The sequence below is a fragment of the Mustela lutreola genome, chromosome 4 (assembly GCF_030435805.1).
Source record: "Mustela lutreola isolate mMusLut2 chromosome 4, mMusLut2.pri, whole genome shotgun sequence".
In the NCBI taxonomy this organism is placed as follows: domain Eukaryota; kingdom Metazoa; phylum Chordata; class Mammalia; order Carnivora; family Mustelidae; genus Mustela; species Mustela lutreola.
In genome coordinates, this window is record NC_081293.1 from 182887663 (window position 1) to 182909601 (window position 21939).

The 21939-nt window shown below is 41.0% G+C and overlaps 1 protein-coding gene across 3 annotated transcripts in view; it reads right to left on the reverse strand.

Annotated features, from left to right (window-relative positions):
• The window catches only part of CHCHD3 (coiled-coil-helix-coiled-coil-helix domain containing 3), a 276805-nt gene that overhangs the window by 73950 nt on the left and 180916 nt on the right, over positions 1-21939 (reverse strand). The window lies entirely within an intron of this gene.

A 21939-nucleotide genomic window follows, 5' to 3' on the forward strand; every position in this document is an offset into this window, starting at 1 on the left:
AGAGTATAATGCTAAGTGAAATGGCAGAGAAAGACAAATACCATGATTTCATTCATTTGTGGAATTCAAGAAACAAAACAAAGAAAAAAAAAGAGACAAACCAAGAAACAGACTCTGAACTACAGAGAACAAACTGATGGTTACCAGAGGGGAGGTGGGCGGGGGGGATGAGGGAAACAGGTGACGGGGATTAAATAGTTCACGGATCACGATGAGCACCGAGTAACCGTATGGAACGTTGCATCGCTGCCTTGTACAACTGGAACTAATGCAAGACTGTATGTTAAATAAACTAGACGGGGATCAAAATAAAATAAAGATAAATTCTTTCAAATGCTTTGCTGCATGTAAGGAACTACAGGAGGAACACAAAGATCAACACCACACAAGCTCTGTTCTCAACTAATGAATCTGCCAGAGTTTACATAAATAGTAATATTTAACATCCACTAAAAAAACCCTATGTGCCAGGCACTATATGTGCTTTATACTGTTATCTAATTTAAACCATACAACAGTACCATTAGGTTGGTATTATAGTCTCTACTTCCCCGAGGAGGAAAGGGAGGCCCAAAGAAGCTGAATGATTAGCAGATTGTGTGAGCTTGTCAGTGGCACGATCAGAAAAGAATCCAAGCAGGCTGGCTCCAGGGATGATATTCTTAACAGCTCTACTGGAATGATCTCCAAATAGCTATAAAAAAAAAAAAAAAAACCCTGAAGTGCCGTACGTAAAGAGATCACATCTGGACAGAAGGATCTAAAAGCTTCATGCAGGAGGCCGCGTTTAGTCTCTAATTAAATTCCATTTCTTGCCTCAATCTACTACTAGATCTTTAAGTTATTATACTAAAAAATTCCTAATTATATATTTCACTTAGCTTTAAAATGGGAGGAGGAGTGAGAAGACAATTATAATTATAAACAAATGCAGATACAGGTGCGAAGTGGCTGTGATGCTTTTGTGGCTATCCAGACAATTGTTTTTAAATCTCTGTACCACAAACTGAAGGCAAACAAAACAAACACAAAAAACCCACAGAAAAATAATCACAGGGAAACTGGTTAACAAGCCAATGAACATGTAACTTTCCTGACACAGAGAGATTATAAAGGTCAAAACTTATTTTCACTCTATACAAATTAAACTCCTAAGCCATATATTACGTGGCCTTGAACTAAATTTTTACTAGCCAGACTTTTCTAATAGAAAATGCTCTTAATAATCTCTTGCTTTTTTTCTTGTCCAAATTCTCATTCCCTCTGTGAGGATGGAGAACCCCCTCCCTGTATAAATATTACAAGTCCTATACTATCCCATACCATCCAAAATACCCTGCACCATCCAATTCCTATGAAGCCGTCCTCTCCAAAGAGTCAACTATCCGTTCACGTCCCAAGGTTTGGTTCATGTCCTTCTTCCTTCTGGGTCTCTCAGGGAGCTCCTTCTGCCTCATGAGTCTAAAATTTTCCCCCGCTGACAAACTGTATAGTCAGCCCAGACCCTGTCCCCAACGACACACTTGCTAGTCCAAATATTCTGCTGACAAGTCAACTGGCTATCACAAAGGCACCCCAAAATTAAGTGGATAGAAACACAAGTTGTGATCTCTGCTCCACAGTGATCTCCTTGTTTCATGACCCAATGTATCCCTCCTGGTCTTCCAAGTTCAGTCAATTGTTCTTCCTTTTACCCAGATGATGAAGCCACAAACACAGAAATCCCCCTTCTTTCCACGTCTTACCTCCAGTGCATCATACCATGTGTTTTCATTCCCTACTTTCAGGCCAGACTTGCCTCCTTTCTTCTTTTTTAACAGGCAGAGAATGGGTTTGGATTTTATTCTAAGAGTACTAGGGAAGCAGCCAAGGTTTTTTAAGCAAAGAAATGATATACTCTAACTCAAGTTCTTAGATCACTGTAGCTCCTGGTTAGTGGGGCAGATAATAGAGTTAAGAAGACAAGGGATGGCCAGAGTTGAGGTGAGAAATGGTGGAGGCTTGGTCTTTGTTGGTAGTAGAACTAGAAAGCAGACAAAACTGAGCTGTATTTTGAAAGAAGATAAACAGAACTTTCTCATATTCAAAAGGAGAAAGGACAGCATGTGAGGAAAACTAAGATTCAATATGTGTCATGGGTTTTTAGTTTCAACCCTTGAATAGATAACGGTGTCACATCCTGAAAAGAAAGGAACCTGGAGGAAGCCTGGTATCCAGAACACCTCAGACCTCTATGTCTGCTATTCTAAGAGGTAGGAGGGAGGGGGAAGGTGGGCATGTGTGTGATTTTACTTGCGCCCCTCCCCAACATACTTGACCTTTATTTTTTATTTTTAAGACTTTATTAGAGTCTGACAGAGGGCTCGATCCCAGGACCCTGAGATCATGACCTGAGCAGAAGGCAGAGGCTTAACCGACCGAGCCACCCAGGCGCCCCTACACTTCACCTTCTCTATAGACTGTTTGTGTTCTTCCTCTTAACTGCTTCATTCTCAGAGCGCACCACCTGAAACAGGTGTCCTGAAACACCTGTGCAACCTGTTTTTTCTCGCAGTATCCACATTGTTATTAACTGTACTTTATTTATGGTCTCGTTTTCTGGCTTTTTTGTCCTCTTACTGTCTCCCACTCACTGCACTATGGGCTTCACGAGGGCAAGTAGTAAGTCTTTCATATACATTCCTGCTTCCTGCGTGCCTAGGCGCAGATCCTGGCAGGGAACTGCAACTCAATAAACATTTGCCCAATTATCCGCAAGAATTTCTGGGGGGAGGGAAAAAAAATACGCCTAAAAGGTTGACAAACTGTTCCCACACAAGGCCAGAGAGTAAATATTTTAAGTTCAAGGGCTATGCAGTCTCTCACAACTACTCTACTCTGTTGGAGCATGAGATCAGCCAGAGAATATGCAAACAAAAGAGTGTGGCTGTGTACCAGTAAAACTATATTTACAGACATCGAATTGTGAATTTAATAAAATTTGTGGGTCATGAAATTATTCTTTTGATTCCTTCTCAACCATTTAAAAATCGAATAAGCATTCTTAACTTGTGGGCCATAGTTTGCTGATCCCTGGTCTATCCAGAATTTACACATCCACCGTCAAGGAAGCAGAGAGTGAGGAAATGTTGGGTGAGGCGTCTGGTGTGACTTCCGCCGAGGAATTGACACTGTCAAACAATCCCTGTATTCACAGATCTGCTACCCTCCCAATAGCCTCCCGGTTTCTTGAGAAAAAGAAACCAGGTCCACAAATGTTGACTGAAAGAAGAGGAAAAAGAGCAAAAATGAGCAACTCTGAAACAAAGACAGAGCTTATTTTCTCTTGATTCTGGTACTACCGGGTCATGTTGAGAAAGACATCAATTTCAGAAGATGACTGGCCATAAGATCAACCTCAATTTCCAAGTAGAATACTGATTTAAAGACACTTAAAAAAAAATGTATGAAGTTCTAAGAATACTCATTATTATCCTGTAGGTCATCCTGCTCAGAACAAACACTATTTTCCAATATGATGCCAGGCTATATTTCTATTAATTACAAAATCGTGCTCTAACCGTATAGCTCTATCATTAAAAATGTGCATTTTCCACAGTCAAAAATGGAGAGACAGACCATTAAAATGAATTTTAATTTATCAGATTAAAAAAAGCTATCATACAAATATGCCTTTAAATACCTAATCAAATTACACCAAATGGAAAGCAGCATCACATGACTGAGTGCCTTGACTATGATGGTCCGGCCACGCTAGGGTGGGGCAGGAACACGTGTCCCCAAGCTCCGCAGTGGACACTCTAATGTTGACAGTTGTGCCCAACCGTGGCAGCCTGAGAACACTGTCCATGGCAGAGAAACCAGCTGGGAGTCCCATCTTTTTGTGTGTTGGTTTAAGGATGGAAAAGAGATAAGAGGGCAGGAGGGCATTAGGAATTCCCTTAAGGAGAGGGTGACAAAATGGAGACTTGGTATAAAAAAGGCAGGTGCAGGGGCGCCTGGGTGGCTCCGTGGGTTAAGCCTCTGCCTTCAGCTCAGGTCATGATCCCAGGGTCCTGGGATCGAGTCCCACATCGGGATCTCTGCTCGTCAGGGAGCCTGCTTCCTCCTTTTCTCTCTCTGCCTGCCTCTCTGCCTACTTGTGATCTCTGCCTATCAAATAAATGAAGAAAATCTTTAAAAAAAAAAAAAAAAAGTCAGGTGCAAAGAATAGCTATCCAGCCTTTATCTGTTTTGATAGGATCAAGGAAAGCCAGAAAGGGAACACAGAGGTGATGAAAACAAGCTAACCATTTCCCATCCATGGGCATGGTTAGAGGAGGAATGTTTACCCAGCTAAGAATACAACATCTGTGTAATCTACATAAGTGTTCAGCTTTGCTGAGGGACACTGAGTCAAAGAGGCCTGCTGAGGCTCCTCCGCGTCTGATTCAATCCCATCGCAGCTCTGGCCTCCCGGGAGTCCGTGCCGTCCCGACATGGAAAATGTGGGCTTACACTGCCTGCGGTCGAATCCAGACTCAATTGCTTACTATCACTGCACCTGAATAAGGGACACACTGTGAGTCTGTCTCTCTCTCTCCTCCTAGGGAAAGTGAGGATACAGTCCCGGACATGAACGCATGTGAAGTGTGTCGCCCATGAGGGCAAAGGGTCAGCTCACAGTAAATGCTGCAGTTTTTCCTTAAAAAGAGCTAGGCGGGATTACTGGTGTTGACCTGGCTTTGGGGGAGGGGGATAGGAGCTCAGAGAAAGGAACGTGAGGTCACAGGGAGTCTTGCAGGGACATTTCCCCTTGATGAGGAATTAGTATTCACTTACCAGATCCCCAGGATCTGCTTACTATTCCTCTAGGAGAACAAGGATTAGGATCACTCTGAAATCACTGTGCCATTTGAACTCAACGCAGAACTGATCTGCTAACACAGTACAGACCAAAATAAGCAATGTCTGCCAGGCTTGGCCAAACAGATACTGTACTTGAAAAGCAAACCTGCCACTTTCTGAAAAGATAGTGAAGAATACACTAGAGCAATAAATGGCATGTAATCAAGTCAAGAGATGGGGGCAATGGGTGTTCAACAGGACCTTCCAGAAGGCCCTTCTCCCACATGCATGGCCCAGGCCTGGTGTTCAGGCCTCTCTGCTCAAGTGGCCCCGAATCCAGGGCCTCCTGGTATAAAATAGCATCTGCACCCACTCCCTCCGACATACGCATACACTGTCATTTTCTCTTCCCTTATTACGAGTTCTTTTTCGTCACAGAACTCATTACCACTTGACATAAAATATACTTGTTGTATACTGTCAATATTAACAGAGTGTTAACTCTAGCAGTAATTTCTGTCAATTTTCCTCTCTGGTATATCCCTGGAGCCTGTTCTAAATAAATATTAAATGAATGATCCAGCCAGGTGAAGAGCTCCTAGTGACAAAGCAAAAAAAAATAAAAAGAAACTGAGCAAAAGTTCTGAACAGTCAGTAATGGGAGTACTAAATTGCTTGTTTGAAAAAAAAAAAAAGAATATTGCCAGCTAAAGCAATAATGACTTTCAAGTTTATGAAAATCCAGCAAGCTATCTAAAAGCATTCTAAATCACAGATGGGACTAAGAAAATGGAGGTCAGTCACATACTCCTGAAATCAACAAAAATGAATGAGGAGTATACGAGGTAGGTTTATGAGAATGCGTATTTTGGAAAGTTTATTTCGCTTGTTAACTGAAATCAGCACACATTTTTCTCTCCCCTATAATGTCCGCAGATAAAGAAAGTGCCAAGAAGTATGTTAAGTCGATATTTCTGTTCCTTAAAATACTTACCGTGAACATATAGTATTCTATTGCCATTACTGATTTTAGGATAAATGAATAACGAAAACTATAAGGCATAAAGAGTATCTATCTGTATCTGTTCTTCTATGTGGATAAACTTTAAGAGCAGCAATTTTCTCAAAAGAAAAATGATTTTCTTCAGATAATGGGAAGATCCAGAAAGCACATCGTATAAAATAAGCTATAGGAAATTTTTTAAACTGCGGTGTGGGTGTTCAAGGTGGCGACTTAGCAGGTATTTTACCATATTTGGTACCACAGAGAAAATGAGAAAGAAAACACAGTTTATAACAGTTGCTTATGCCTTTATCTTTAAATTATAGCATATTCAAATGAAAAAAGCCATTCACCCACAATTGAGAAACCAGGTTTAATCCTTATAATGCCCATAATTTATATTGTAACAAGTGCATATTTTAGTCATTAAAATATACTTGGATTCAAGGGATTGAAAATACAAGATCTGCATATATAAAAGATAATTTAAGGGGCCTAACCAGTATTAGTTGTTTCTGCTTTGTTGTTTGAGGCAGAAGCAGTAAAGACAACAGCAAGGTGTCAGAAAGAGAGAAAAATGAGTTTACATTATATGAGAACAATAGAGGTTCCTACAGACAGAGCTTTTGGAAGGGTTACTGTTTAGTGATTTCATTTTTTAGATGAAGTATTTAGTCATTTAAGTTTGTGCAAATTCTCTAATCTCAGAATGACTTTGGAGAAATCTGGTCAAAAAAGGCACATTGTTAAGAAAGTTAACACAGCCTACTGTGGTGTGTTTTTTTGTGTTTCTGTTTTTGTTCTTGTTTTTCCTGAGCAGGCCAACAATATGTTGAGACTATTAGTTTTATAATTAAAAGGACTTCAGTGATTTTGTTCTTTGGTGAGTACTTTTTAACAGACTCTTGCATAAATGCACAAAAAGATGAGACATGCCAGAATTAAACTTGACCTAGTACACTTTCCTTAGAAAGGAAATTTACAATATTGGTATCAATATTCCACTGCCATTTCCCTGACGCCATGACTCCCAACAGAAATGTTCTCTGCCTCTGAGGAACACAATCCAAAATAAAAGCCTCATTTAAAAAAAAAAGAAAGAAGACCCTTGTAACCAGAAATACCCTGATCCATGAAATCCATCATTAAAGAACAGTCCATGTCAACGAATCACCCCTCCCAGTTTTTATTTTACCATGTATCTCCTTGCTTGGCTCTTGCCCCAAGCCAAACCTATGACTTCAGGTCTTCATCCATGCTTTCTCCTCCTGGTCATCCATTCCATTTTAACAGGTAATACAGAAAGTGAAAAAATAACTTTCTGTACCACTTACTTGTTAAATGAAAACTCTGCAGGACTGACCCAAAACTCACAATGAAAAGCGAATCCTTATTCTTCATTGCTAACCCAAATCTGAGATTTCCAATGAAAAACGAAAATAGGGGCGCCTGGGTGGCTCAGTGGGCTAAGCCTCTGCCTTCAGCTCAGGTCATGATCTCAGGGTCCTGGGATAGAGCCCTGCATCGGGCTCTCTGCTCAGTGGGGAGCCTGCTTTCCCCTCTCTCTCTCTGCCTCCTGCTGCCTACTTGTGATCTCTCTCTCTCTGTCAAATAAATAAATAAGATCTTAAAAAAAAAAAGAAAATAAAAAACAAACATTCAAGTAAAATACATGTGCTCACAGCACATTACTAAAGAAGCACCTGTATAGTTTTTCTCCCAAATTTTACAGTCTCCTCCACCCCTGTGCTCCCCACACCCGAGCTACTTCCTTAAAGCTGCTTTCCCTAAACTCTGCAACTGCTCCTCTCCGGAACCTGGTCTCTTCATCTTTACATGTCTGTCCCTAGTCTCGAGGGAGCTGTACTCCAAGATCCCAGTAACTTGGGGTTTAACAAAAAAACCAGTTGTACCCAGAGTAGTGGAAGTTCAACAAGCTCCACTCTGCTGTTGTTGTTTTTAATTTCCCACCACTGGCTGGCCTGATGGTCAGAAATGAACAAAGAGTCTAACCAGCCTTTGTGCAAAAGATGGAGGATGAAACCAAGACCTGGGCTTCAAAACACCAAAGTGCCCAGATTTGGTATCTCCCCCTTCCCTCCCTCCCTCTGACACAGAGCCTGTCAAATTTGAAGGGATACACATACAAGAGAAGTATCTATTCTGTCAAATAAAATGAAGTATTTACAGAGCTCTGAAAACCTAAAAGCGCTAATTGTAGTTTTTTAAAATGATTTCTGTATCACAAAACAGTTACACAGTCGAGCTAATCATTCTGTTTCTTTTGGCAAAATTCAATATACCATTTCAACATAACAAAATAATAGAAAAATACTGTTTCCTAGAGTTTTGGTTTTTTTTTTCCCCACCCAAGTTACCTCAAACTATATGGAATTATCATCCTCCTAGATGCTGGAGACCAAAGATGAGTAATAGCAGCTATCCTAATTTAATATTCATATAAATTCATATGTAACATTGTTTCATCTCTATACCCTCAAGAAATAGGTTACGAAAGCCACATTACAGATGAGGATCTAGGGGTGAAAGAGGGTATGTGGTGTTTCCAAGGACAAATACTCAATAAGTAGGTCTGACACCACTTGTCTTTGATGTCATTACGTTTACCTTGGGGTCCTTTGGGGGAGAGGTCCTGAGCCTTTGAGGCACACCAGAATCATCAAAGCCCATCTCCCTAACTTGCTGAGGTCAGGGGTCATGAATATCTCAGGTAATTATGAAATAACTGAGAGACGAGCATTTGGGAATTATTGCTTTAAAGCAGTGGGGGTATGTGGAAATTAGCAACTGAAACAAATCAGCAAGTTAGCTATCCTTTCCTCTGTTAGAACCAATTGGGTGTGAGTTCTACTGGAAATTTCTTTCATTCAGCACAGCAATTAATTAAAAAACAACTGCATGCCTACTTTGTGCCATGTTATCAATAAAGCTAGTGAAAGTTTGAGTTTCATTAAATGTAAGGAACAGTACTCACGTAATTCAAGATTTTTCAGACACATTTGCAGTATTTGGGATGGTCACCCCAACACAAATCAGTTCTAGGAACCCACATAAATATTCACTTACTTACTTAGAATGTATTCAATCAGATATGAATAATGACTAGGTAAACACTGCCAGCACTCCCTTCCCCAATTACATAAAACCAATCCCCAAACCTCCAGGTTTCTGTGTCCTTGCCTGAAAAAGTATACTACTGTAGCAGATGAATGCTGAAGTTCCAAGGAGCAGTAAACTTTTATGTCTATATAATATTCCACTTCATTAATTCAGAATCCAGGTGGTTGTATTAATAATGGTTGTAATTGTCAGTTAGCATAGGCTTCAAATATCAGCAATCTTGTTTTGTTGCCTGGCAAGGCTTGAAATCCAGAATTTCATCATAAATCACTGTTTCCATTTGGCTACTCCTAAAGTAATACTCATTCAAAAACTCTCTTTTGTGTAATTACTCTAAACTAGCTATAGTGTAACTGATATTTCTGTAAACGTAGTTACTTGAACCTCTATTTAGACTAAAGCACTCTTATATCTTTCTGGCATTATTCTTTTGGGCACCGAGTTCAGGGTCAAATCCAAATGATACACAATATAATTTTTTAATGTACCCAACAGAGAAATGGCAATCTCTGTCTTTAATTGCAAGCTATTGAATTTTAAAAAACAGTTCTAGGAATGTCTGCCCAATTTCTATAAATTAAGCAACTATAACGTGAAAGAACAGACAGTCCACAATTTATTATGTATTATTTTTCTCAAACTACAGAAATACTCATTGTAGTTCTAGTGACATTTTTATTTGAATGGTAGTGAGATCAGCAGAAAAACAGACCTCAACACGTGCACTGCCTACTCAAGGAGATAACCTGAGGGTCTCAACTCTCTGTCTTAAACTACCCTTCTCCTGCCTGTATTTGCGAGAAGTCACATCATGTAAGAATCCGTCTGGGCAAGGCAGAACTACACTGGAATTAAGTTCTAGAAACACAGACACTGATGAGAGGTAACGGGCGAGGAGCAAGGAGAGATGAGTGGTGAACTGTGCCTGATTCAGTCACTCTGTGTATCGTGGGGACCTACCATGCACGCTACCCGGGCACACAGTAGGTGCTCAACATTCCCTAAAAGGAGGATGTATAACACAGGGCAGAGGAATGTGCGGAGAGACAGCAAGTCTGCAGGTCTGGTGTGCAATGCTGGAGTGGCAGATGGAGACCATCACAAGAGATGAAATGAAGAAACGGCTTCCAGGTACTTGATGGAGGGTGATTTCTGAGATTACTTTTTTTTTTTTTTGAAGATTTTATTTATTTATTTGACAGAGAAAGACACAGCGAGAGAGAGAACACAAGCAGGGGGAGTGGGAGAGGAAGAAGCAGGCTTTCCGCCAAGCAAGGAGCCTGATGTGGGGCTCAATCCCAGGACCCTGAGATCATGACCTGAGCCAAAGGCAGACGCTTAATGACTGAGCCACCCAGGCACCCCGATTTCTGAGATTTATAAATTACTCGGGTTAATTCTGAGGCAGAGTCTAGGGAAGCCACTGAGTTGCAAGGTCACGTAGCTCTAGGATAGGACAACTAACTGTGGCCTTAAGTTAGAGGAAGGAAATTGACAGTAAACTCCTATTTATGTGACCATAATCGAAATGTACAAGAAGTTAATGCCTCAAGAGTCCATATGTATACAATCTCATCAGCAGGCAAGGAAGAAGGCTGGGCACTGTGGATACAGTGACTCCGGGTCCCCTCACCAAAGGTGCTCTAGAAAGAAAGAATTCTACAGAGTGGGCGTTGGCAAAGGTAGACAGTGAGGGTGAACGTGCAAGCCGGACGGGGATCACATCCCATACTCCCCTTGCTGCTATCACACTAAGTCCCAACATTACCTAGGCGGATCTGGCTTGGTGTGGAACTTTGATTTCTGGAGGTTTCTCCCCATTATACTTCTCAGACCCCATTCTTTCTCTACACCCCCCCGGAGGAGTAAGTCCTGATCCAGACTCTTATCTCTCCTATAACGTAGCCTGTGCACTTGACAGATGAACTGTATCCATCATCTGGCCCATGCCCTCGAATGAAACTGGTGTAATTTCTCTTTACTGTGGAACACGATCCACAATTATGCCTGCCTACTGGTGCTGAGTTTAAGAAATAAGCCAAGTACAGAAGATACCAAGGGAAACCCAGCTGAGAACATACACCTGAACTCTAGAGGCTCCAAAAGTGTCAGGCCCACTTTCACCAAAAATCTTCTTAAAGTGGGGGGCAGGGGAGTGGAACTGCATGGAAAAAATGCCAGGCCAGACAGCAAAGGTCACAAGGAAGGAAAGGCTGTTAGTGAGGAGAGAGACAGGGACCTAGCTGCACCAGCTGAGAAACTCAGGGCAAGTTACTTGAGGTCTCTGAGCCTCACCAACAAAACCAACAACAAAGGTTGAGTGACGCTGCTGAGGACAGAGGCACAGATACTATATTTCTTGGCCAACAGCCTCAAATAGCAAGGGTGTCCACAGTGCAAAGTCCAAAAGGGCATTTTCACCCAAAGCCAAGTTTGGGGATAATCCATGAAGTTGAGGACTCCGTTGAGGACAGGGATTGTCAATGAAATTGTTTGCCTTTCCCTTCAAAGTCACGTAAAAGTAATAGCTAAGAACACTGTTTAGGCAATATGATTTAATTTCCTTTCAAAGTTTGCTCAGAAAGTGGTATCTACACTGATGGTTGATTTTATGTAGGTAAGATACGCAGTTGCGGTACTATCAGTAGCTAGCATGACTGGAGCAGAAGGACCCTCACCCAGGCTTCCGCAGAAATCCTGCAGGCTAAGGTGTAACCTGACGTTAGGTGGACACTAAGCAACCTGGAAGATGAATATCCAAATCATGGGGACCGTTGTTGAGACTTAAAGCCTTTTACCTCCTGAAAACTTGTCTACTTTATTCAAGAAGGGTTCACAAAGCACCCACTATGTGTCAGGCACTGTGCCAGGGGTTGGACATACAGCACTGAACAGACAAGGTTCCTGGCCTTACAGATCTAAATGAGAACTACTAACAGTTTGAGGGCACAGTACTGTGTCTACCTTTTCTCCTGGATCTCTCGTTTTTAACGGTCTCTGAGAGCGAATGAAATTACAGAGCCCAAGACTACTGACCTTCATTCAGCTTAACTCACTGGATACAAAGACTGTGTTTTCTGACCTAGGCAAGCAAACCCTACAGCTTCCTGATCAAATAGTAGCCAATCCTATTAACTCTTACTCAAGGGTCACAGAAAACTCCAGGCTCTGAAGGAAAGAAAGGTGTTAATACATCTTTTCCTTATTCCTCTAGCTTTAGATCTTGGTAAACACTTGGGGGAAGATTTTTAAAGGCCTGCAATGATCATTAAATATTCATCTAATTTGATTACCATCCTACTTCATTTTATGAAAGAGAAGAAAAATTCCTATTTGGACCCTCGATCCTTGGTGACATCAGCCCCCACTGCCTGATTCTTCAGCCAAGGACGTAAGAATCCTAGGTTAAAGAGTATGAACATGGATCCTGAGATGGAAGGGCCCCAGGGAAACCTCACTACCCATGGCTCTCAACTCTGCAGAGCTTGGAATAATGCAAGCCGAAATAAGGACTGTGAATATAAATATAACACTGAAAATTACAGGCAGAGTTTTCTAGAGATTCTTAGAAAGACTAAAGATTATAAAGAGAAAAGTGTGAACAACTCCCACTCCAGAGGACCTTAAGAATTCTCAGGCCTCTTTCTCATCTGTCTCCTCTTTCGCAACACAGCACAAAGGCAGGTCATTCTGGGATGGCTGCAGGTCCTCAGAAACCTTCACGTTAGGAATTCTACTAATGGAACTCTATGGCTTCTTGACCTCAACGTCCTAGGAAGGACCCGAAGTTCCAGGAACGGGCATTGCGCAGGGCACAGCGGACCTCAGATGGCGTGCCAGGATAAGCTAGTGTTTCTTGAAAGAAAGATTCCGTGGCTTGAGTGTAATGCTGAAACATGGCGTGCAGTAGCATCATTCTGGAAGCTCTGAATGTATATAAACTCTGAGAAGGCCCTACAGTAAAGAAATCTGTTCGGCTTAGTTAAACTTAACATTCCTCAAAATTATTTGGCCATGGAACCCATCCCACTTTCTGACAAACATATTAATTTTTACAAGTTATCTAGTGCCTAACTATGTGCCAAGCACTATTGTGATGATCCAAGGGGAACTGTTTCTGGGCTTCATGGAGTTTAGGTATTTAATACTTATTTTCAAAGGCCGCTATTTAAGGCAATCAGTTCACTGGGTCTTTATCTGAGCATTTCATCATCTGATGGATCCCTCTAACCCACTAAATTCCCCTCTAAATCCCATAGTCTCCAGCTCTCTGAGACAGAAGGAGCAGCTACTCCTCACAAAACATTTCTGCTCTGGAAAATAATAGTCTGCCATAGCCCCCACGGAGCCACTGTGGCCATTCAAAGCTCTGTACCAGATGCCAAACGGGGTCTGTGCTATTTGTATTTGTCACTATACCTACACACCCTTGCCTGGCTCACTGGAGGAGCTGAACAAATGTGTTCCAGAATGAACGGTAAATGACAAGGACTCCCTCTAGCCCCTGAAAATTCCAATAAGAATGACCAAGATCAAAACCCTATCATAGTCCGTGTAGCCAAATTGGATTTGGGTTCTCTTTATTGAATGCTGCTCTCACTGTGCCAACCTGCTTTACACGCCAAGTTCAGCTGTGGGCACTTGTTCTTTGACGATGTTATGAGCTAATATTATTTGCAAATGTTTTAATGACCAAATACATCTTTCTAACTGAAGCTAAAGTGCTGAAATGTAATCCCTTGTAGAGGCACAGCTGGCTTGCGGACTGAACATAAAAATGGGATTCAAGAGCATTTTCTAACACCAGCCCTGCAATTTCCTTTAAAAAAATTAATATTCGTGTATTTTAGTTTCTTAGTAAAACAGGGAAATAAACATTGGCTGGTCTGCCTAAATGGAGTGTATTTGAAATTTATAAATAAACAAGCTATCGAGAAGCAAAACAATCACTAATTATGAAACTGGATGCAAAGAAGGTTCAGAGATCCAGCCCATTTTCAATCACATTGGCCCGGAAAAACACAGAATTACTTCCTATCTTCAACATTCCTACCAATAGCAAGAAAAGCTCCCAAAGAAAGGAAAGGGAGTATTAATTGTTTTACAAATAAAACAGTCTTGCTGAGCCTCCCCACACAAAATAAACAGAATCTTTAAAAGTGAAATTAATTTTCCCTGGATTTCGTAACACTTTATTTCTCACCTTGTCTTTACACATTCAAGTGGCAAACCGTTTTTAAAACCTGTCATGATAAACAGAATTTAATTATTTGATGGTATACGGTCTTTCAGGAGGTAAAGGGAATGGGAAGAGTTGAGAAAGTATGCAACCCGTATTGTTGGCATCTTAGCACTTAGGATCATTACAAGAGCTCACAAAAAGGCAGTAATACTGGGCTTTAAAGCTGAACTCTGTATTATATCTTTCTCAGAGCCCTGGGGCTATCACTGCAAAGCACAGTGGTCCATTCTAAGCTCTGAATAGAGAAAAGGAAGAGATCATTAAATTATAATTTCCATGCACAATTGGTACAAGTATTTCCTACCAACAGGATTAATATGAAGGCAAGATCCCAGAATAAAGCTGCTCAGCAGAGAGGATAGCAGTTTAGTGTCTTGTAAATTTGATTTCACTGAAAGCCCTGACACATCATAATGGTGAAATCCTATTTACTGTAGCAAGCAGGATGGATAATGCTATTTAATACCTGGTGTACTGTGTGCTATCAGCTCATAGCTTTGTATTCCATGTTCTCATCTTACCTTCAGGTTAATACTTCTTGACAGTCTACATGGTAAATAGAGCCCCAAATTAAGTGCTGATCCCATGATTTGCACATCTTTCCTCTAAAGTTCAGCACAGAAAAACTGGCTCCAGTTAAAGGGATAATTTTCACGGGACGCACTTTTAACAGGCTCACCCCAGGAAAGAATGTTAAGTTGCATATCCCTAAAGCCAGACTGAAAAAGCATTTCAAGGTTACCCAAACCACATTTCCCATTAGGAAATTCAGAGAGGTTAACAGAAAAGCCCATGTGTTTGAAAGACTTGTTGAATAATGAATTAAGGATAAGGACCCCATATCCACTACATTGCGTGGTTCGCTCCCTTCCCCCGCAGGAGAACAAAACAGAAGTGGGGAAAAGAAGTCTATTCCTGCTTGCTGCCTTTGGAATATCTGCAATAATGAGCTTCCTTTAGGGAGGCAGTGAAGAGTGTATAAAGGTCCAGGTCTTTGAACCTACATTATAAATAAATACATCCATTATATGAGCAAAGATAGGATGATACTGGCCCTTATTAATTTCTCTACCTAACAATGACGATCGAAGCACATTTCTGTGAGCTATCATTACTTGTTAATGAGGAAAAATAAGAGCAACTCAAGGGCCATGCTAGCAAACTGCTACTAAAACCCCTGTCGTGTGTAATGGCGTTACAATTAAAAGTATCACTGATTTCTATCGTCTTCAGTGTTTAACTCCTGGACCAGAGAACTTTATTTCTGCAACTCTGGGTGACTTCAGACCACAGGGAATCGGCCTTGATTTCAAGATGAATGAGGAAACCAGTACAAAAATTCAGAGGGTTAGTGGAATAATAAATATCTCTAGGTTGACAACTGCAAACTAGTCATCTACCACAAAGTTATGCTTTTAACGACTGTGTTAAATTTGCTATGTCACACTGTATGGCCAGAGCACACACCCTGGTCTGAGATGTATGAGTTACCCATAGGACCTAAAATCATTGATGACCATACAGAAAGCACTCAAAGGGGGGAAATATCAAAGGGTTTTTTTTTTAATCCAATAAATGTATTAAATTATCTTCCCACCCCAGAAAAGACTCCTTATGTTTTAGTATCTTAGATGTCAGTGAACTGTGATTCTATCCTGCATTAATCCCATCAAAAGGCTGACCAAGCCTCACTCAGTGAAGTATTTTTGTAATGACAGACTTCATCTGGTAGTAAAAATACATAATAATTTCTTCCCAAAAGCAGCACACTGGGCTGACAATAATCTGTTCTGTTGTCGTTTCTTTTTATTATCGTTGTCGGCATTACTTTGCCCCAAGCTCTGCAGAGAGGAATAGAGAAACCAAGGTACTAATTGACAAAGAAGTCAAGCAATCAAAAAAGCCAATTAATCATACAGATGAGCCCAACGCTTTATGATGCAATGGAAGATATGCCACCCACTATAAGTAAAAGGCTTTTAAAAATTGCTCATTTGGTGTAAGTAAGCACGACCTCAGAATTTAATTAGTAACTCTCTCCACAGGTGATGAACTAGTAAAGTACTTTTCTTCTTAATGACAATTTATTTTTCACCATTCTCTTTGCACTGCTTTCTTCTGCCCAGCTTGTACAATTCCCTCTCCTTAATTGTATGGGATTGACTGCAGCGTGTATGCAAATACCTACTGAAATCCAGAGGAGCCTATAAACTGAAAGCAATACAGATCCCACTACCCTGTTGATCTGAACATTGTGACTATATGTAAGGCCTCTTATCTCCCTCAGCTCAAGTCACCAAGGCTTTTATAGCTCTCTTCACACTGTGCCAAACCCCGCCACTCTTATGAACGCCAAGAGAAAAGAGGAGAGCATATCAATTCAAGTTCATAATTGGGAAGTTAGACGCAAAGACACACTAATCACCAAAGAACTCATATCTGCAAGATGTCTTGGGGAGAAGGGGATCCTTCATCCTCGAAGATCCCTGGGAGAATCTGGACTCTGGCCTCTTCAATCATGACCTGGTCTTGCTTCTCACTTCCCTCCCAAAGGGCTAACAGACTACTACACATTCCCTAAAGAACACGAATGCAATCCAGACTGTAATGAAATAACCATGGAAGCATTTATCAAAAGTAAGAGAAACTTTCTTTCTTTCTAGAGGTGGAATAATAGGCCTATCTGCTAGCAACACTAGGAACAAATGAACGAATGGCTCAAAGGCGTTTGTGAATTGCTTCAATGACTACAGCTTTCTTACTTCAAAGTAGAAGCAGCACAACTAGACATTAAAATAGCTCTTAGTGGGGCGCCTGGTGGCTCAGTGGGTTAAGACTCTGCCTTCAGCTCAGGTCATGATCTCAGGGAATTTGGGATTGAGGCCTGCATTGGGCTCTCTGCTCAGCAGGGAGCCTGCTTCCTCCTCTCTCTCTGCCTGCCTCTGCCTGCTTGTCATCTCTCTCTGTCAAATAAATAAATAAAATCTTTTTTAAAAAAATAAAAATAAAAATAAAAATAAAATAAAATAGCTCTTAGCGGTATGCTGTAGCTGCTAGGTATTAAGACTTTATTTACTCCCTTTTGACCAAATGTTCACAGGAAGTACCAAATCCTGGGGAGAAGATTCTGCATTTCGAATGCTTAACAATCTTGTAGACTATGAGGTAGCATTAATCCCATTTTAACATCGGGACCTAAAAAGTTATATTAGAAGACAAAAAGAACTAGCTTACCACTCAAAGAGCTAACATGCAACCAGCAGGATTTAACTCTTGAGCACAGAACTAACAACTATTTAAGCTAGTACTGGCTAATGGCTCAAAAAGCTCAGGTGTTGGACCTGCCTCCAAACGAAATGTTTTTGTCAGATATTTTTGGGCAAGTTACTTGAAGCCTTAAGGCGTTCATCTAAATAATAGGACCGACAACTTCATAGGGCTGTCTGTGTGAATCAAATGACATAATCCATGCCAAGTGTCTAGCTCATGTAAATGCATAATAAATGTTATTGTGAGTTACTATCACAATGATGATGATGCTACAAATAATATCAAGACAAACTTGATTCTCATAGGATAGATATATAGTATTAATTTAAATGATGAGTTAAGAAGATACCAGGTACTTTGTGGCTAGTCAAAAACTATACATTAACTACTTAAGACACAATTTTATGGTATTAAGTTTAGTAAATCTAGGATTAATTCACTTAACTCCTCTGTGAGTCAGGGTAAATACAGAGATGAGAAAATGACATTTACCCTCAAAGAATTTATGCGATAAACACAGAGAACAAATCACAATGATCATAGATGTGGCACCACAAAGAGAGGTATATAAAACACTGTAGAGCACTCCCTTAGAGATTTGTGGAAAGCTTCCCAAAAACATTTAAGAACCTTGTCTCTGAAGGCTGCTCTTGGCTTCCTCTCATCAAATCACCAATCAGGAATTAATATCCTCCAAGTCTCTTACATCAACAACCAGGAGTTAATACTCAAGTCTCTTTCAGTTAGGCCACACATCTCACTGTGGCCTCATGATATGTAATTAAAATACAGAAATTCACTTCACATCTATGTCAATGTCACTTGATAAAGCCGGCAACCTTTGCAATGAAATAAGGACTTGAAAAACTTTTCAAATGGCTTTGACTTTCTTTCTCAGTCAAGAGTCACTGCTTTTGGAATACTGGTCCTAAGAAGGGTGAACTGGTGTCCAGTTAAATCATACTTATTCCTCCTCATAAGGGGGTGACAGGAGAAAGTCCTCTCAGACACGTTAACTAACCAGTATGAACACATGCGAGAGAAAGCTCCATTCACACATAGGAATTACCTAATTGATGGAATGTATTGAAATAGATCAAAGAGGCAAGCCGCGCTGTGCTACAGAACCAAATGTGCTCCATGTGCTCGGGCGACTTGGGTTCACAGTCTCAAAAGAAATTCGTATCAAGTCAATGAAAATGATCAGTTCAAGTAATAAGACTATGAGTCATCTAAAAGTGATCGTGTACATAATGACGGTGTTGATCTAGTTGATGGGGATCACTTTTGGAATGATTCTGTGAGATTCTGTCAATGTTCCCTCTCCAATAATGATACACCATCTGGTGTCTGGTTTATGGCTTCATTGTTTCATTTGGTTTAAATAAAGACATGTACTTAAACCACTATTAAACCATAGGCAACTTCAATTTCTTATAGTACACATTAGGTGATTCTACAAGTTATCATAATATTATAATCTTTTTTTTTTTTTTTTTACATCATGCACTATTGGATTCAGCACTTTTTATATCTTCTAACATGAATTGTATGTAGAATTCCTAATAGAAATGGTGAGAAACTGCACTTTTCACAGTCATCACAATACAAGGGGAACTCTTTTTGCAATCTTCTGCATTAAGCCTGCAAAATGCTTTATCACTGAACACCTACATCTCTCACATATTCCTGGAAGAAATCCAATTGAAGGAAATTAATGTAGCTACTTCAGGAATGGCAGTAATAAACAAACATGATTTTACAGAAATGGAGAGAAGACAGCAGGAAGTTGAGCAATACTAAAGTAATTTCACGATTCTTAGTGTTTTGTACACAATGGAAAGTAAGCAGATATTCTTTAATGGCAACAGCTTTTGTTAAGCATTTTCCAGTTTTCAAAGAGCTTTTATATACCTCGTCTTATCTGGTCCCCCCAAAAACTCATAAACGTGAGCAAGGAATGGAGTATTACCCGCACTTCATAGATAAAGAAGCAGAGACCAGAAGAGATCAGGTGACTTGTCAAATAACGGATGAGAGCACCATGCCTCCTGACTTCTAGTCCAGCCTGCAGTTATTAGGTAGTAACAAATAGTACGCTGATTCTTCCACCGTAGGATTTTTCCAAGCTCACTGGTACTGCTCAGTTTTCAGTTAAAATTCCTAAATAACTACTTTCCAGTCGTATCTTCAAAAAGGAAAAAATATATATTTCACCTACATAAAAAGATGCCAATTGCAATGACTTGACATCATCACCATGACTCCATCTGATCCACCAACCCTTGTGCTAACTTGAGGCCAAAAACAACAGCTAGCTGCTCAACAGATTGGCTTCTTCTGCCAAGAGTGAATCCTCTCAGTATTTCACATTAATCACTGAATTACCACCATCAGATTAGTGGATTTATGAGAAACAGATGAGTATTTTTCATTGTCTTTTCTCGTACCCGACAGTGATCAATGACAAATCCAAAAGGTACCTAGCGCGGTAATGCCTGATGGCAAAGAAAATGGCCACTGGGTGGGGACAGAACAGGTGCTGGGTAAATCCCCTCAAAAAATGATCAGTTGTTCATTTTATTCAGCTGACATTTATTCAGGTACAGCGTTCTGGAAGGGTTGAGGTAGACTAAGAGTTGACTGAGTGGTTACTCTGTGTGGGACACTACTGCAGGTGCTTTAAGAAAATGAGTCCTTTAACAAATCTGTGAGGTAAGTACGATTCTATCTTCATTTTACAGCTGAAGAAGCTGAAATCTGAAGTAACAGGCTACAAAAACTCAGCAGGTGAATGTCCGTCCAGCGCCTTCAACCCAAGTCAGAGGCTGTGCTCTAAACGAGGGTTCTGCAGACTAGAACTCCCGAGTCAAATCCAGCCTGCTCTCGAAGGCCCTAAGAGTGGTTTCAGGTTTTTAAAGGGGGGTGGGGAGTGGCGGCAGGATAGGAATCAAAAGAGGAGTATCTCATGACATACAGAAATCACATGAAATTCAAGCTTCAGTGTCCATAAACTGGAATGCAGTCACACTTGTTCACTGACACACTGGTTGTGGCTGCTGTCACACCACAATGGCAGAGCTGAGCAGTTGTGCTGAAAGCAGAGTAGCCGTGACAGAAACCATACATGGGCAGCAAAGTCCAAAGTAACTCCTATCTGGCCCTTGACAGAAAAATCTGCTTACTCTTGCCATAAGCCATTCCACTCTCTGCTTATTTATCATCTCTACCTGGATGCCTTTTTTTTTTTTTTTTTAAAGATTTTATTTATTTATTTGAGGGAGAATGAGTGAGAGAGAACCTGAGAAGGGAGAAGGTCAGAGGGAGAAGCAGACTCCCCAAGGAGCTGGGAGCCCGATGTGGGACTCGATCCTGGAAGTCCGGGATCATGACCTGAGCCGAAGGCAGTTGCTCAACCAACTGAGCCACACAGGCGCCCCTCTACCTGGATGTCTTAACAAATATCCCAAACTTGAAGTATTTAAAATCAAATTCCTGATTTTCTCCACCACTCGTATCCAGATCCGTATCTGAATAGTCTTCCCCATGGAAAATCCATCCTTCTAGGTACAGAAGCCATAGATCTAGATATCCTTGAGTTCTCCCACTCATGTTCAAAACCATCAACAAACCTGATCAGCTCTGTCTTTGAAACATCCAACCCCACGCTTCATTCCTTCCATGGCTAGCAGCCAGGCCCAAGCTATCAGTAACCCTTTTCTGAATTACCGCCATTACCTCTTACTAGGTCTCTCTTGCTTCAGACAACAGCCAGCAAGCCCTTCCCCACACTCACAAACCCTTTAGCCGTTCTAACATGCTAACACAGAGCCCTGCTGTGGGGCTCTGGTGCTGGCTGGCTTCCCATTACTGCAGACCTTTTCCCAAACACTGTCTATCAGACGGGCCCTTCCTCTCTACCAGACCCCACACCTACACTCCAAGGCCCTGGGACTCCTTTTTCTTGGCTTTATGGCAACCTGCTGTCCACTACATACACTTCAGCTCCCAGAGGACAAAAGTTTCATTCATTTTCCTCATTAGCACGTCTCTGGCACTAGCCCGGGGCCTGACGTATATTAGGGGCTTTCTTCCTTCGACGAAGGAAGAAATGATCCCTGCATGCAAGCAGCACACATACCAGTGACACACAGACACGGGTGAGCATATTGTGTAAATAACTGTACTGAATGGGACTTAATACTCTATTTCTTATTTTATCTACTTTCTTAGGAAACTTATTATCTTACTCTAAACAAACCAAATTTTAGAGGTTTCCATCCAAGGGAAGAAAGACCCAGCTTTGTATGGCCCCAGTGTGAAATGATTCTGGACAAATCTGTTACTGGTCAGGGGCACTGATGAGGTGGCTCAAACTCCCATTCTGAAACCCACAGTCTCCTCCTGCTTTAGCCTTAATCCCTGCCTTAGAATCTCTGTCAAACTCTAGGGCCTC